Source organism: Nomascus leucogenys, chromosome 24 (assembly GCF_006542625.1).
Source record: "Nomascus leucogenys isolate Asia chromosome 24, Asia_NLE_v1, whole genome shotgun sequence".
Classification (NCBI taxonomy): domain Eukaryota; kingdom Metazoa; phylum Chordata; class Mammalia; order Primates; family Hylobatidae; genus Nomascus; species Nomascus leucogenys.
In genome coordinates, this window is record NC_044404.1 from 9642611 (window position 1) to 9660194 (window position 17584).

General features: G+C 42.7%; 1 protein-coding gene across 2 annotated transcripts in view; it reads right to left on the reverse strand.

The window, feature by feature from the left end:
* Positions 1-15193, reverse strand: part of RERE (arginine-glutamic acid dipeptide repeats) — a 462172-nt gene extending 446979 nt beyond the window's left edge. For both annotated transcript variants that reach the window (XM_030805464.1, XM_003274304.3), the window contains exon 1: positions 14650-15193. The gene's annotated coding sequence lies outside the window, so the exon portion shown is untranslated. The remainder of the gene's footprint in view (positions 1-14649) is intronic.
* Between the last annotated feature and the right edge of the window lie 2391 nt (positions 15194-17584).

Sequence of the window (17584 nt, forward strand, 5' to 3'; positions counted from 1 at the left end):
GAATAAATATTCCAAGCCTACATATAATCCCAAGTTACTAAAGTTTTGAAGGGGAGGGTTGGTCTGGTTTTCTGTTTTTTTTGAGACAGGGTCTTACTCTGTTGCCCAGACTGAAGTGCACTGTAGCCTTGACCTCCCAAGCTAAATCAATTCTCGCCCCTCAGCATTCCGAGTAACTGAGACTACAGGTGCAGAACACCATGCCTGGTTTTTTTTTTGTTTTTGTTTTTTTTCAGAGACTGGGTTTTGCCATGTTGTCCAGGCTGGTCTCAAACTCTTGGGCTCAAGTGATCTGCCTGCCTCTGCCCCACAAAGTGCTGGGATTACAGGCATGTGCCACTGTGCCCAGCCAACTAAAGTTTTTGTAGCATCAAAAGTGTTTAAGGATTCCACAAAGACTAAATTCTCACTAAGCTATGCAAACAAAGGTGCTAAACCATTCCAACCAAAATATGAAACATGTAGATGTTTTATAAAGCTAGATTTCCTAAGGAATATTAATATTAATGAAAACTTTTCTTAATATATTAATAGAAACAAGATGTCTGCACATTTTTCCAGTTTATAGATGTTAAAAATTAAGTCTCAACAAGGTCTTTAATCATATGTGTATAATCCTAAGTGTGTAACAACTTAGGAAATTTCAGTAATGATTCCTACAATAATGAATCACATGAAATATATATAAGTACACATGGCAGATTATGCTACCAAGATCAGAATGTTCAAATCAGAAGGCAGTTCATCTTGTTAGAAAATTTACCCAGCAATAAAAATATGAAGCCATCGTTAGCTCAAGACAAATTTTAGTGAAAATTCTATACTGAATACTGAACTGGAGGTGGGGGGTTATTCTTACAAATAATACTGAAGGATTACAAACAATACTGTCAAATTATCAAATGTGTTAACACTACATTAGCCATTCCACTGGTATTTATGGCACAAACTGCCAGATGTAGTGCAATACTGATTCTTCCCTTCTTCCAAAGTAAGAGAACCCCTGATTTTTGACTAGGCACATAGGAATTTCCAGTACAGAATATACTTTCTAGCTTCTCTTGCAGTTATGTGTGACCTTGTGATTCCGTTATAATCGAAGGGACATAGCAGAAGCGATATGTACAATTTCTGGAAAGTATCTTCACAAGAAGGGGGCATGCCCATCTTTTGCCTTTTCCTCCTTCCTGGTGAGAATGCAGAACTGATGTGAGAAAGTGGAGAAGCCACCTTTGACAAAAAGGAAAGAGTTACATATTAAAGGCTGGGTCCCCTAATGAGCATGAAGGTAGCATACTGGTTCAGGACTGTCTATGAGACACATGAAAGAAAGGAAACATCTATCTTGTTTAAGCCATTGTTATTTTTGGTTTCTACCACTCGCTGCTGAATCTAATCCTATCTAACACAAGGCAAAATTAGAGAGAAAGAGTACTATATTTATTAAATTTTACTTTTTCAAATTTTTTTTTGTTTTGGTTTGGTTTTTTGTTTGTTTGTTTGTTTGTTTTTTTGAGACAGAGTCTTGCTCTGTCACCCAGGCTGGAGTGCAGTGGCATGATCTCGGCTCACTGCAACCTCAGCCTCCCAGGTTCAAGCGATTGTCCTGGCTCCCGAGTAGCTGGGATTACAGATGCCCGCCACCATGCCCAGCTATTAAGTAATTTTGAATACACAGTTTAAACTTACTAGGATTAAAATAAACTCATTTTGGGGGGCCGGGCACAACAGCTCACGCCTGTAATCCCAGCACTTTGGGAATCCAAGGTGGGCGGATCGTCTGAGATCAGGAGTTCCAGAAGAGCCTAGCCAATATGGTGAAACCCCATCTCTACTAAAAAATACAAAAATTAAGCCAGGTGCAGTGGCTCTCGCCTATAATCCCAGCCCTTTGGGAGGCTGAGGCGGGTAGATCACTTGAGGTTAGGAGTTCCAGACCAGCCTGGTCAACATAGTGAAACCTCACCTCTACTAAAAATACAAAAATTAGCCAGGCATGGCAGCAGGCGCCTGTAGTCCCAGCTACTCGAGAGGCTGAGGCAGAAGAATCACTTGAATCCCCGAGGCGGAGGTTGCAGTGAGCAGAGATTGCACCATTGCCCTCTACCCTGGGCGATAAGAGTGAGAATCCGTCTCAAAAAAAAAAAAAAATACAAAAATTAGCCGGGCATGGTGGTGCATGCCTGTAGTCCCAGCTACTCAGAAGGCTGAGGCAGGAGAATTGCTCGAACCTGGGAGGCAGAAGTTGCAGTGAGCCAAGATCGCGCCATTGCACTCCAGCCTGGGCGACACGAGCCAGACTCCGTCACAAAACAAAACAACTTTTTTTTGTTTTGTTTTGTTTTGAGATAGAATTTCACACCTGTTTTCCAGGCTGGAGTGCAATGGCGCGATTTCGGCTCACTGCAACCTCTGCCTCCCGGGTTCAAGAGATTCTCCTGTCTCAGCCTCCCAAGTACAGGCATTCGCCACCACGTCCGGCTAATTTTTGTATTTTTAGTAGAAACGGGGTTTCACCATGTTGGCCGGGCTGGTCTCAAACTCCTGACCTCAGGCAATCCGCCCGTGTTGGCCTCCCAAAGTGCTGGGATTACAGGTGTGAGCCACTGCACTCGGCCAACAAACTTATTTTTGATGATTCAAATAACTAAGCTCTAAAATGTTTTTTCTACACTATATTTGAGGTATAAAATTGTTATCATCAATAATTTTTTGGCCAGGCGCGGTGGCTCACACCTATAATCCCCCAGCACTTTGGGAGGCAGAGGTGGGAGGATCACCAGAGGTCAGGAGTTCAAGACCTGCCTGGCCAACATGGCAAAACCCCATCTCTACTAAAAATACAAAATTTAGCCAGGCATGGTGGCGATCGCCTGTAATCCCAGCTACTTCGGAGGCTGAGACAGGAGAATTGCTTCAGCCTGGGAGGCAACGGGTTGCAGTGAGCTGAGATCGTCCAGCCTGGTGACAGAGGGAGACTCCATCTCAAAAAATAATAATAATAACTTCCTAAGTATGCCTTGGGGTCAAGCAGTTAAGCCAAATCTCCTTTATTTCCACCTCAATAATACCATACGGTAATATTATTCATTCATTTAACAAATGAATGCCTACTGTACTCCTCGCATGCAAGGTGCACTGAAGTGACCAAAGCAGACGATGGGCCTCTTCCTCCGGGAGTTTGCAAGCCAGTATCAATGCAGCCAAGGCTGTAGAAGCCTCTGCTTCCCTCTTCTCTAGCCTCCAAGTTCATCACTCCCCTGCTGTCATCATATTCTTGCTTCAGGCTACAATATGAGAGTACAATATGACTAGACTTCAGCTTTGCTCTGCTAATATAATCACACATAATCATATTCCTCAAAGATGACACTCCTGTTACCAAAATTAGCATCAGCATCTTACCAAAATGCTATCATTTGGTAAGATGCTGATAAGATACCAAAATAGCAGCTATCATTGATGGTGGGTCAGTTTTCCACATGGCAAATCTTATTTATCACAAGATATCTTTCCCTAATTGTACCTTATGGGGTTCTCCTATCCTTAAATTTTGTTGTTGTTGAGACAGGGTCTCACTCTGTCTCCCGGGCTGGAGAGCAAGGCACAATCTTGGCTCACTGCAGCCTTGACCTCCTGCTCAAACAATCCTCCCGCCTCAGCCTTCTGAGTAGCTAGGACTACAGGCACGTGCTACCACGCCTGGCTAATTTTTAATTTTTTTTGCAGAGACAGGGGTCTTGTTACATTGCCCAGGCTGGTCTCAAACTCCTGGTCTCAAGGGAGCCTCCCTGCCTCGACCTCCCAAAGCACTAGGATTACAGTTTTGCGCCACCACATCCAGCCTTATCCTTAAATTTTTTTTTTTTTTTTTTTTTGTATTTAAAGATTTTTATTTAGAAATATGCAGGTAACTATAAGGAGGCCTTACCCTTAAATTTGAAAAATACTTTGCAGTTCCGCCACCTCCAGTCCCAGGGACTATCCTGAAAAATGTCAGAATGTAGGGTTGCTTAGGCAGATAGCCAAATATTTTTAGTTATTACTCACAGGCCATTACATCAACCTCATTAGAGATTTGAAACCAGACCAACAAGAGGTCTTGCTCTCTCCCTCAGTTGCCTTTCTTCTTGAATCTCTCTAAGAGGATGGAACACTAATGGGATTGGGTCAAGAGTCCACAGTACTGACTGAACCCTGTTTACAAGTATGAAGATCAATGAAGATTAAAAGTTACACAAATCTTGATTCAAGTGCAAGATAGAAAAAAAAGTCACATACATGTAAGAGTTTGCGTTCTTGTTCTTGGTCATTTCACTCTTACACACTCTAAAAGACTAATCATTGGAGTCTTCTGCAAAGCCACCAACCAAAGAGTAGTAAGACAGTGAAATTTAGGAGGATGAGAGAGCCCTTGACTAGTCCTGGAGCTTAAGTAATATGCTCTCACCCTGTTTACTACACAAATTTACATTGGTATTTTGGCCAAAAGCCCAAATTAATAATAAAGTAATACTTCTAATTTCCTACTTGCCATTGTTCTACTTATATAAATCTCCTTCAGAGGCCAGGCATGGTGGGTCATACCTGTAATAACAGCACTTTGGGAGGCCGAGGTGGGAGAATCACTTGGACCCTCAAGCTCGAGGCTACAGTGAGCCGTGATCATGCACCACTGCACTCTAGAACCTGGGCAACAGAGCAAGACCTTGTCTCCAAAAAAAAAAAAAAAAAACTCCTTCAGGAACATAATAAATAAGAGGAACAGCTGAGCCATGACATTCTGATCATTTATTAACAGCCCAAACTTCAAACTGTACTATTACTCTATTCACTTGGTATTTAATCACATATTGTTTTTTAGCATTTCCTATATTCGAGGAATAGCAAACATTTTAGAATTGGTACCTCAGAGAGAATTTATTCAAATCGTCTAGAGTTCACCCATTGTCTCCTGCAGATCTCCTGATTATTATAAATAACAAAGAGAGCATACTGGAAAGCTAGATCTCTAGATGACAATAACACTAATAATAAAAAGAGGCTAATATTTATTAACCATTTACTGTGTGGCAGGGACTTTTTTAAATACTTTATATGAATTAATTACTTTGGTCCTCACAACAAACCCACGAGTATTATTATTATCTCTATTTTACAGATGAGGAAACTGAGACCCAGAAAGGTAAATAACCTGCCCAAAGTCACAAAGTTAATAAGCAGTGGGCTGCAGATTGAGTCTAGAGCTCTTAACAACTTTTCTGCAATAGCATAATAGTTAATGGTAGACAAATACTACAGCTTGGTAAGTTCTGAAACCTAGGGCCAAAAAGATATTCAAGGAGGCAAAAGACAACACAGATCTGCATCTCAAGGGAGAGATTTTCAAAATTCGAGGCCGGACCAAATTGGTGTTTAAACAAAGTATTGAGGGAGGGCTGGGCGCGGTGACTCACGCCTGTAATCCCAGCACTTTGGGAGGCCAAGGCAGGCAGATCACGAGGTCAGGAAATCAAGACCATCCTGGCTAACATGGTGAAACCCCGTCTCCACTAAAAAATACAAAAAATTAGTCAGGCATGGTGGCGGGCGCCTGTAGTCCCAGCTACTCGGGAGGCTGAGGCAGGAGAATGGCGTGAACCCGGGAGGCAGAGCTTGCAGTGAACTGAGATCACACCACTGCACTCCAGCCTGGGCGACAGAGTTTGTCTTAAAAAAAAAAAAAAAAAAGTACTGAGGGAGAAGTTAATGGATAGAATCATGAGGAACATCAATATTTAACATAAACTCAGCACATTTTAGTTCAAAATGATAATACAGTAAGGTAGTATTTGTGTATATTATAGATATACAACATATATTACAAACCAAAATACATAATGATTATACCTCCCCCATAGGAACCAGAACATAATTTAACTATAATTACTATAGGTTTATGGTAGCATCTCTGTTGGCTGTAGCTAAGATTTTTCATGCTAAATCCTTAGGCAAGAATGCAACCTATAATACTGTTACTACGAGAGAAAATAATCTGCTTTAAAATCTTTCTTCAGACATGTTTTCCAGGGAATAGACAGTTGTGAAAAGAAAGTCAGCCTAAATAGATGGACCATATTTCAATGACTCTAAGACTGATAATGTTTGTTTTACGTTTGTATAGTATACCACCGGAATTAGGAAAGGTCTCACAGAGGTTAACTGGCATTTTTTTCATTCTTAGCAGTACATAAAATAATAATGCATTTTACAAATGATGGCATCTTGGAGTCAATAAAATGTGTTTTTCAGAATACATCTAATTTCAAGTGTGAGCACACATACTGCTGTAGTCAAAGGAAAACTTTCTGCCTTCAAGAGATGTACAAATAAAGAGAACATAATTAGCTCTAAAATATAAATGGAAGTAATAAACATTAATACAAGACATGAAGTGATCAAATGAGTGAGAAGGTTATAACAAGAACTGAAGAAAATGTATTTAAGTGGTAGGAAATAAAAGTGGCCAAACCAAAAAAACTTCAGGCACTGTGTCCTGAGCACAGTTTGTTGTTTTTGTGGTTGTTGTTGTTGTTGTTTGAGACAGAGTCTCGCTCTGTCGCCCAGGCTGGAGTGCAGTGGCACGATCTCGGCTCACTGCAACCTCCGCCTCCCGGGTTCTAGGGATTCTCCCGCCTCAGCCTCCGGAATAGCTGGTACTACAGGCGTATGCCACCACACCCAGCTAATTTTTGTATTTTTAGTAGAGACGGGGTTTCACCATGTTGGCCAGGCTGGTCTCAAACTCCTGACCTCAGGTGATCCGCCCACGTCAGCCTCCCAAAGTGTTGAGATTACAGGCATGAGCCACGGCGCCTGGCCGTGAGCACAGTTTTAAATGAAACAGATTAAATCTGATGAAGAACACAAAGGTAGGAGATAAAGGCTATCTCAACACAGATAGGGAAGATGAATAACGTGAGGTTCTGGTCATGACACTCTCCTCTAAGAACCAGCAACTATTTTCCAGTCAAAATAAAGCATTGCTTCAAGGTATTAATGACTAACTAATCAAGGGGAAAAACATTTTTTAAATGTCACATCTCTCTCCTTCGAACTACTATGGCAGTTTTAAAATAAATCCAGACTGGGATTGGTGGCTCATGCCTGTAATCCCAACACTGGGAGGCAAAGGCAGGAGGATGACTCAGCCCAGGAGTTTGAGACTAACCTGGGCAACATAACAAGACACCATCTCTACAACAACAACAAAAACTTTTTTAGCCAGGTGTGGTGGCATGTGCCTGTAGTCTTAGCTACACAGGAGGCTGAGATAAGGGAATCACTTGAGCCTGGGAGGTCAAGGTTGCAGTGAGCTGTGATCACGCCACTGCACTCCAGCCTGAGCTGGACAGAGTGAGACCTTGTCTCAAAAGTAATTAATTAGCTAATTAATTAAATTTAATAAATCTACAAATTATTTGATACTCCTCCCTGCAAAAAAATTATTTGACACTCCTCCCTTCAAACAAAATAATATAAACATTTTTAAAGTCTTTTTTTTTTTTTTGAGACAGAGTCTCACTCTGTTCCCCAGGCGGGAGTGCAATGGCACGATCTCTGCTCACTGCAACCTCCACCTCCCGGGTTCAAGCGATTCTTCCACCTCAGCCTTCCGAGTACTGGGATTACAGGTACCCGCCATCATGCCTGGCTAATGTATTTTTGTAGAGACAAGGTTTCAGCATGTTGGCCAGGCTGGTCTTGAATTCCTGACCTCAGGTCACCCGCCCGCTTTGGCCTCCCAAAGTGCTGGGATTACAGGCGTGAGCCACCACGCCTGGCCTAAAGTTATTTTTAAATAAAATAAATCCAGACATAGTGGCTCATGCCTGTAATCCCAACACTTTGGGATACCAAGGTGGGTAGATCACTTCAACTGAGAAGTTCAAGACCAGCCTGGGCAACATAGCAAAACTCTGTCTCTATAAAAAATACAAAAATTAGCTGGGTGTGATGGTGCATGCCTATGGTCCCAGCTACTCGGGTGGCTGAGGCAGTAGGATCATTTGAGCCCGAGGAGCTCAAGGATGCAGTGAGCAGAGATTGGGCCACTGCACTCTAGCCTGGATGACAGAGCAAGACCTTTCCTCAAAAAATTTAAATGTAAATTTAAAAAAAATTAATGTTACAGGTGCATCTCAAACTGTGTTCTATTGAACTAGAATAGTAGTATCTATCCCATGAGTATCTCATGAGAAAGAAACAGGTATTCTTTGGGGTAAGGGAGGAAAATGAAAAACAAAAACCCTCTATAGTATAAAATGTTTCTGAGGCTTTAAAGAGCTCATGTGCATTATAAACTTATTTCACCTCACACTTAAAATACTTGCAGCATATTAGTAAGCCATAAATACAGTTTGGGAAACACTGACTTGGGTAGGCAGGTAGGTAGACAGGTAGTCAGTAGGCGGGCAGAGTCACAGAAAATAAAAGGAGAATAAGACAAATGTAATAAAATGATATCACCTAAAAAAAGGATCATAACTGACTACAAGTTACGACTATGAAGTCTCTTGAAGGAAAATAAGCTGTTAGAATAAGCTATCAAAATCAACAATAGCCGCCAGGCGCAGTGGCTCACACCTAGAATCCACTTGGATATACTTCCCCAGCATAGCCAAGTCCTGCCAGAGAAGATTTCCAGTGTCTCCCCAGGCAGTTCACACAAACAGACATACGCCCACATGGTCATCTGCTCACACTCCCCCTGAACTGTATTCACCCCACACACACTGAGTGCCTCCATCACTGTACTCCCTTGCTCCCCACCCTAGAAGCAGGAAGAAGGTCAAGAATCACACCTTTGGCTGGGCATGGTGGCTCACACCTGTAATCCTAGCACTTTGGGTGGCCAAGGTGGGAGAATCGCTTGAGCCTAGGACTTAAAGACCAACCTGGGCAACATGGCAAGACTTGATTTCTACAAAAAAAAAAAATTAGCCAGGTGTAGTGGTACACACCTCTAGTCCCAGTCCCAGCTACTTGGGAGGCCAAGGAGTGAAGACAACTTGAGCCCAGGAGTTCAAGGCTGCAGTGAGCCATGCTCATGCCACTGCACTCCAGCCTGAGTGGAGTGCAGGGCGAGACCCTCTCTCAAAAAAGAATCAGCCTTCTGGGAGCCTAGGGAACATATATAGGTGCCCATGAATGTGTCCGTGCATGCTCTGCTGAGTGTGTGCATGGCTGTGTGAGCTAGAATGGGTTTTTGTAGGAGGAGCTCTGCCCTGCTGCTTCAGGACTGTCTAAAGATGCTGCACAGCCATGCTTCCTCACAAGCTCTCTTTTAAGGTTAGTCCAGGCCAACAATGTTAATATTGTCCCCTTTAGGGTGGTATATTTATTGCTACACACAGCCTGGACACTCATATACAGGGCCATGGCACTAGGGTAAGGCACCACAAACTCCTCCTGCTGCGGAGGCAACAAGGTATCTGGTCGCTAAAGCTGGGTGGGACCCATATCCCTGACAGTATTCCAGTGTGTATGAAGCACTGCGGACCTGGGGTTTTTGTTCTTAGGTGAGGCCTGACTCGTACGGCTTAAATTTCTGTTCTACTTTTCCCCAACTTGAGATGACTCGGAAGACTTTCTGTTCCTTGCAATGAAAAACAGCCTAACCAAAGTCCTTAAAAGTCATGTATATAACTACTTTAAAATTAAGATATAACCCATGGCTTTGACTTCTGATGCAAAAACCCAAGACAAATAGGGTATGAGGATTCCTCGAATACCGTGTGGTTTCTGAATTAGAGGTCACATCATTTTATAACTAACCATATAAGGAAAATTTTCACAGTTAAATATATTGTTCACACTTGCTGATATACTGGCAAATTTTACCAATTAAAAATATGCCATGTGCAGTGGCTCACGCCTGTAATCTCAGCCCTTTAGGAAGCCAAGGCAGGTGGATCACTTGAGGTCTGGAGTTCAAGACCAGCCTGGCCAACATGGTAAAACCCTGTCTCTACTAAAAATACAAAAATTAGCCAGGTGTGGTGGCACGTGTCTGTAATCCCAGCTACTCAGGAAGCTGAGGCAGGAAAATCGCTTGAACCTGGGAATCAAGGTTGCAGTGAGCCGAGATTGCACTCCAGCCTGGGTGACAGAGCGAGACTCCATCTCAAAAAATAATAATAATAATAATTTTACACTGGCACAAACAGACCACTTTACCAAAAAAAGCATCTTATATTAACTGTACTCTCTGACTAGTCACCTAATGTACAGACACACAGTACATCTTATATTACTTGGCACAACAACAAGTTAGCCATACAAATCACAATTCCAACCCAAACTTGAAGCTAGTAAATATATTCAGTATTTGAACTTGAGTTATTTGTGTTCAAATGTTCATTAAATTGGCCTATGCAATCTTAACAATGTTTTAACACATATTTAAAATGCTCATTTCTCCTCCATTATTAAAAAAAAACATACACAAACTATAACTCTGTTAGACAAGAAACCAAACATAAGCCAACAGGCTCAGCAAAATCACACTTAAATAGGACAAGGAGAGCTTCAACTTCAGAATAATTATCAGGATACCAATCACACAAATATGATTCAACAATCACTTAAATATCATTCAAGAGGAATTCCTGGTAGCAAAAAAATAAATCCTGTAATTAACTAGAGCACAGCATTATCAGAAACTGATTATGTAAAACAATAGTTTTTCTTTCAGGATGTGTGTATGTGTGTGTAACGAAGTTCACGGCTAGGTTACACTAATGACTCATCTAAACATTTGAATTTTCTGATATCTTAACCTTTAAATCAACTGCAAAAGTAGCTGCCAAAAGTAGTTTAGTAGGAAAGCACACTACTTCCAAAAGAACTTGATACTTAAATTTTTTTGATCACTGATATTTGAAACTAATTTTTCAGTAATGAATGCTTACTAAATCCATGACAATATTCAGCATATACAGGTTTTTAGAAGGGCACAGATTATATTCTTATATATGTGTTTTTACAGCACCTGGCACATTTCTGTTCAGTATCTGTTCAATACTACACGTAATTATTGCAGGACCTGACAGTGTTTACTGTCCTATTTTTTCCTTTTTTTTTTTTAGACAGAGTCTCACTCTGTCACCCAGGATGGAGTGCAGTGGTGCCAATCTCAGCTGCCTGCAACCTCTGCCTCTGAGTTCAAGCAATTATCGCACCTCAGCCCCCCAAGTAGCTGGGATTACAGCCACGCGCCAAAGTGCCAGGTTAATTTTTGTATTTTTAGTAGAGACGAGGTTTCACCATGTTGGCCAGGCTGGTCTCAAACTCCTGACCTCAAGTGGTCCACTCGCCTTGGCCTCCCAAAGTGCTGGGATTACAGGCGTGAGCCACCGCACTAGGCCTTACTGTCCTATTTTTTAAAAGCTTTTTTGACTGACCAGTAAATCAAAGTTGAACAGGTAACTGGTACATTTTATTTCTTCATTTGGATTACCTTTTTGATGTGAATTGGTTTTCAGTTCTAGTTTCCTTGTGACAAAACACTGATGGAGAATACATTGAACTGAAATCCCCTGAATCCATTCCCACTGAGAAAATAATACATTTGAACTGTTCACATTTCATTGTAAAAGATACACAACTTTAGAGATTACTCTTGAAGTTTTGAAAGTAAAGTGAATCAGAAGTCACGTTCCTAGAAGCAGTCAGTCTGGAACAGATGTTTATCCTACACACCCAGTCCCCTTTACCACTGCAAACCTCTCTAATAGTTCATTACATTAGAACAACTGAGATGGGCTAGGATTTGTGAAAATAAAAATCCTTTGAGACATTTATTAAGCAGATTATCTCTGAAACTGCACCTTAGTTTACAAGCCTTTGGGCAACAATTTGACCCTCTTCTATGTTAATCTGTGTACACACTCATTTCACATTTTCTCTGGATTCCAATTTTAATTTTTTTATCTAATCCATACAATAAGTCACCCTATCAGACTTTATAAGACTACTGAAAACAACACTACTGCAATGCAAGGCTACTACATTTGCAAAATTGCCGATTTTAGTGAGATCTCCCTCCCTCAACTCCTCCTCTACCCCTCTACCTGAGCTAAATCCCGAGAAAAACCTCTGTCCGGTGCGACAATTTTACTTTCCATAGAGTAGGTTTATTTGATTTTTTATTAATGATACTATAAACTTTTTTAAAAGACTGCTGGTGTATATAGTTTCCAATACTGGGAACAGAAATAAACCCTCTTGTTTAATATTTCAAGAGAAATTATCTCATAAAAGATGAGAAGGTGTCATTCAAAGGAGTCCTGGAAAGTCACAAAGTGTAAATACTTCTGGTAACAGAACAAATTAATGTTGAAGCACAACCAGTAACATAATAATGCCTCAATGCAACCGTGCCTGTCACAGGACATCTGTATTAGCAGCTCGGGGAAGTGGCATTTGCAGAAAGGCACAACAACTGCGCTTAAAAGAAAATCATTAAGCCTCAGCCGTTAATCCCCTCCCCCATCCTCTTCGTCTGGATCTTTCCAAGCAATTAACCAGTAGAAGGTGCTATTCTGCAACCCACATGTATTCACACCAACCTCCATCCTTGGGCCACAGCTGGGTTTATCCCAGGTGGACTAGCCTATTCCCTGTCCAGTATTGAAAGGAGCCCCCTAAACAGAAAACCGGATCTTTTCTTATAACCCTTATTTACAAAAACAACATTGACAGCTGAATTGCCAGCAAACCTGACCATCAAACCATCACACCACTAAAAACATGCAAACATCAACTTGCTAAATATTAACCTTAATACAACCTTTATAATATTAACCAATAAAATCTATTTCTACCTAGAAAGACTCTGCTGACATTCACTAAGACTCAAGTGAACAAATCACTGTCCCCAACAAAATCAGGGTCAATGAGAAATACGAAAGCAACGAGAGCTGAACATAAGGCCACAACATATAAAGAGGGATTTTATCTTTACATATACAAAAAAGAAAGAGCAGCAGAAACCAGGGCTGCAAAGGGAAGAAAGGGAGGCAGAGAGAAGAGGAGTCTCTGAACATGTTTTTGAGTGTCTTTAGTTTCCAATGCACTCTTCTGCCTCACAAGGTTGCAAAAAAGGCCAGGCATGAGATGGGTGGAAGAAAGCTGAAACAGAAAAGCACCCTCCCTTCCCCCATCTTCTCTCTTCTCTCCCCAAAAAGAGCTGTGTTTGTCTGTGCAAACCTAGTCCCAAATATGGGAGAGAGAGAATGAATGTGTGTATGGAAGAACAATGAGCCCTCAGCTTGGTATTGTGTGTGTATATGTGTGTGTGTGTGTATGTGTGTGTCTGTCTGCCTCTGCCTCTTTTCCCTTCGACCTCAACAACAACAGGGAGAGCTGGAAACCAGCTTTCCACCCATCCCAGGCCATCAAAATCAAAACTGGTTGATAATTTACAGTAGTATTAACTCAGCAAGCAAATACATGGAACAAAATATCAACCCAAAGATGATTTTATTATTGTATAGATCCAGCTTCTCTCCCCTCCCCCAACAGACTGAGACTAAAGAGACCAGTGTACACTAGACAAAAAGGTCTCTCTTTAAATGGAAAGCAATTATGAAAACTGTTTCAAATCTTAGGTGCATCAATTCCTGCTATATTAAAATGTCTATTTTGTAATTCACCAAGTTCACCGTCTTACTAGTTATCTTTTTTTGCGTTTAAAAAATTGCTTTGAAGAAGGCTATTTCAGGATTCATACAAAACTACTTTCTAAATGTACCTTAAAATAGCAACACATACTGAAACATTTAAAGCACCCAGTTTCTCAAGGACCCATTTTACTTAAATCAATGTTTGAAGTCTGTAATCCAGAAAAATTGTAAGCAAACCTTGGAAAAGAGACAGAGGAAAATGACAATTCAACAATGAATCATTTTGTTTTCCTTTCAACAACTTCTCAAGCAACCAGTTTCAAAGGAGCCTGCAATACTTTTCCCCCCTCCCAGCAGACACACATACACACATCATCCTATGTAAAACTACGAATCTTTCTATCACCTTAAAAATTAATAATAAATAGAAGCCACCCTCCTTCAGAGAGCAGAACTAAAACAGGATAGTAAGAATTATATTCTGCTGCAAGTGACTTTGGGTTTCATAATTTTCTAATCACATACAGCTGAGAACTATAGAGATTGGGAGCACAAAGAGGAAATCTTCCCCCAATGAGAAAATGATACTTTAATAATAAAGTCCTCCCCCCAGCACCCCGAAATCCACAAACACTCAAGAAATTTACAGTTTCAGTCCTTGACTTCCTTCCCTTCCAGTTTCGGCCAATAATTTAGTCACATGAAATAGTTTAACCTCAAACAAGTACAACAAGAGCATGAATAAGAGGCCAAGAGAGAGCAGGGGTCAGAAGGCACGCAGGAACGGTCACCTGGCCCGGACAGGACCAAAGAAGTGCCCTGCCCTCGCCCGACTCCCCTCGACTTCGGCTTCGACCCCAGCCTTTTCTTCCTGCCTCCCCCCGGGCGAGTGACTGCTTTCACGGCCGACCCTCTCTGACCACCAGGACGAGGGACCGAAAAAGAAAGCACACGACCCGGCGCGGGCAAGTTGGACACTTACCTTCCCCTAAAGCGCTACACCATCAACAGAGAGGTGTTCGCGGCCCAGCTCCGGGGAAAGTGGCGGGGATGGGGCGGGAGGCCGCGCGTAGGCTGCGGGGCCGCGGGGCGCAGGGCCGAGAGGGGCGGCCCGCGGGGAGGCGACGCGGCGGGGCTCAGGGGGCTTCCCTGCCGTGACCTTTCCTGCGACTTGAACCTAGGCTCCCTCCTCCTCGGTCGGGCAGATCTTTCAGAAGCGGGAGCCCAGGATCATGTCTGGTTTTGTTTTCCGAGGGCGAGGGGGCTCCCTGAGGATGATGGTGATTTTTTTTTTTAATCCTCAACTAGGAGAGAAAATGAGGCAGAGACAATGTGGGGGAGCGAGAGAGGGGAAAAGGAGGGGGGAGGAGGCGGGGACCGAGGCCCAGCGGGGCGAGCGTCTCGGGGTGTGCGGGAGGCTGAGGAAGCTCCGGAGCGCGGAGGGTTGCTCGCGAGCGTCTGTGGAAGCAGCGGCACCTCCGCGATGGTGGCGGAGCCGCGGCGGAGCTGCTGCACCGACCCGCCGCCCACTCCCCGCTCGGGCCCGGCCCACCTCGCAGTATCGCGCCTCTCCATTGGCGCAGCGCGGTGTGACGCGGCCGGGGGCCCGGCCAATGGGAGGCAGAGGTCGGGCGGAGGAGGCGGGATCTTTTTTCCTTTTTTTTTTTTTTTTTTTTTTTTTTAAATATTTTTAATAAAATGAGCAGAGAAGAAGGCGGAGAGAGGCCGAGCCTTGACAACGCCGCGGCCCGGGGCTCGAGGGCTCGCGCTGCAGGCAGCGGCCCGAGGCGGTGGGCTGGGCTCCCGCCGGGGGCGCGTCTTTGTGAGAGTGCCAGGCCGGCCCTCCCCGCCGCCCGCCGCGCTCCAGGACCGCCCCCCGCGCCCCCCGAGCGGGGCCGGGCTGGCGGGGCGGGCAGGTCCCGGGTGGGGTGGGGGGTAGTACGGTTGATCCTGCTGTTACCCGGGTCTTAATTGGCCTTTTCAGTCATTAGGACGCGGATCCATGTTCCTGCGGGCTACAGAGTGGGTATAAACCATTCGCATATGGACTCTCGAAATTCTGATGAGCGGCTCATAATATTTTTCAAATAGTGTACATGACAAAAAATGAATTAAGAAAGAAAAATAAAAGTGATAAGTCGCACTGCTTATTTGAAAAGAATAAAAAGTGTCATGAAGGCATAAAGGAGAGACTGTACAGGTACAGAAGGGATTTTAGAAAGAGCAGTGTACAACTCTATAGGGTGTGAAAAAAAATCTAAAAAGAGGAAAAGACCAAACATCACCTCTTTTTCTTTGAAGAATGAAGTATTGTGTCCCACTTCCCGAAAACCTGATAATCACAGGGTCTATCATGCTGTAAAGGGAGTAGGGGCAGGCCAAATGATCATATTCTAGTTAATATAATTTATGGGATTGAGGGGTTTGGAAATTTCAATTATGATTAGCAGTTTTTGAAATGCACATCATGTTTATTGAGTTCTTTCACAGAACCTGGCACGAATCCAGGGTGAATCATCAACCTATTGTTGGTTTGTTAATATTCTGTAAATGCTTATTGGTGTCCTTGTACCATACAGTCTTCCCGAAGGAGTTAAGGTCCTTATAAAATAAAATAAGGGGTCGAAAACGTAGCGCAAAATAATTCACTCATCTATTTCAAATGAAGTGATAATTTTCTCCTTGGAATTCAGATTATAATTTCCACATTCAATTATTCTTTTTTCTTTTTCTTTTTTTTTTTTTTTTGAGAGGGAGTTTCACTCTTGTTGCCCAGGCTGGAGTGCAATGGCGCGATCTCGGTTCACCGCAACCTTCGCCTCCTGGGTTCAAGCGATTCTCCTGCCTCAGCTTCCCGAGTAGCTGAGATTACAGGCATGTGCCACCACACCCAGCTAATTTTGTATTTTTAGTAGAGACGGGGGTTTCTCCATGTTGGTCAGGCTGGTCTCGAACTCCTGACCTCAGGTGATCCGCCCGCCTCAGCCTCCCAAAGTGTTGGGATTACAGGCGTGAGCCACCGCGCCCGGCCCATATTCAATTATTCTTTAAAGAATAATTTGGACTAACAGATACTATTGGACCATGACCCAAGAGATCTGAAAAAGAAAGCTATAGATCCTTGCCATCACCTTTCTGAATAACTTTCAGCAAGAAAAATCCTCTTTGCTGGAGTTATGAAATGGGGAAACTAGTTAATATCTCTTTATATATCTGATAATGTGAGAACTGAATTTTAAAACCTAATAAATTCAATAAACTGCTTCCAACATTCTAGATATGGATAGGACTATCTGACTTCCTGTTTGGAAATGATGAGGGATAAAGTATATCAGTTAGATGGCTTCAGTTTCCATCAAAATCTCTATCTACGGGAGCATTCTTTCTTTTTTTTTTTTTTTGAGACAGAGTCTCGCTCTGTTGCCCAGGCTGGAGTGCAGTGGCACGATCTCAGCTCACTACAACCTCTACCTCCTCGGTTCAAGCGATTCTCCTGCCTCAGCCTCCTGAGTAGCTGAAATTACAGGTGTGTGCCGCCACACCCGACTAACTTTTGTAATTTTAGTAGAGATGGAGGTTCACTATGTTGCCCAGGCTGGTCTCGAACTTACAGGAGCATTATTTCTAATAAAGATTCAGCTCTGTGGTAGACAAATGGACAACGCACTGCCATCCAGCAGGGAGGAGAGAGTCTCTCCACGTTAGGAAATAACATTTACTATGGTATTAGAGATTGGCCGTCATTTTCATTTATCCATAAAAATGTAAATTTAGAAGTCTAGAAATGCCACATAATTACAAAGCATAATATATGGTATCAGACCACAAAATTAGCAAACTAAACCCATTTAACTGTAACAGTCCCACGCAAGAATTGTGGTCCAGCCATAAAGCCGGAGAGTACTGGACCTCCTTCC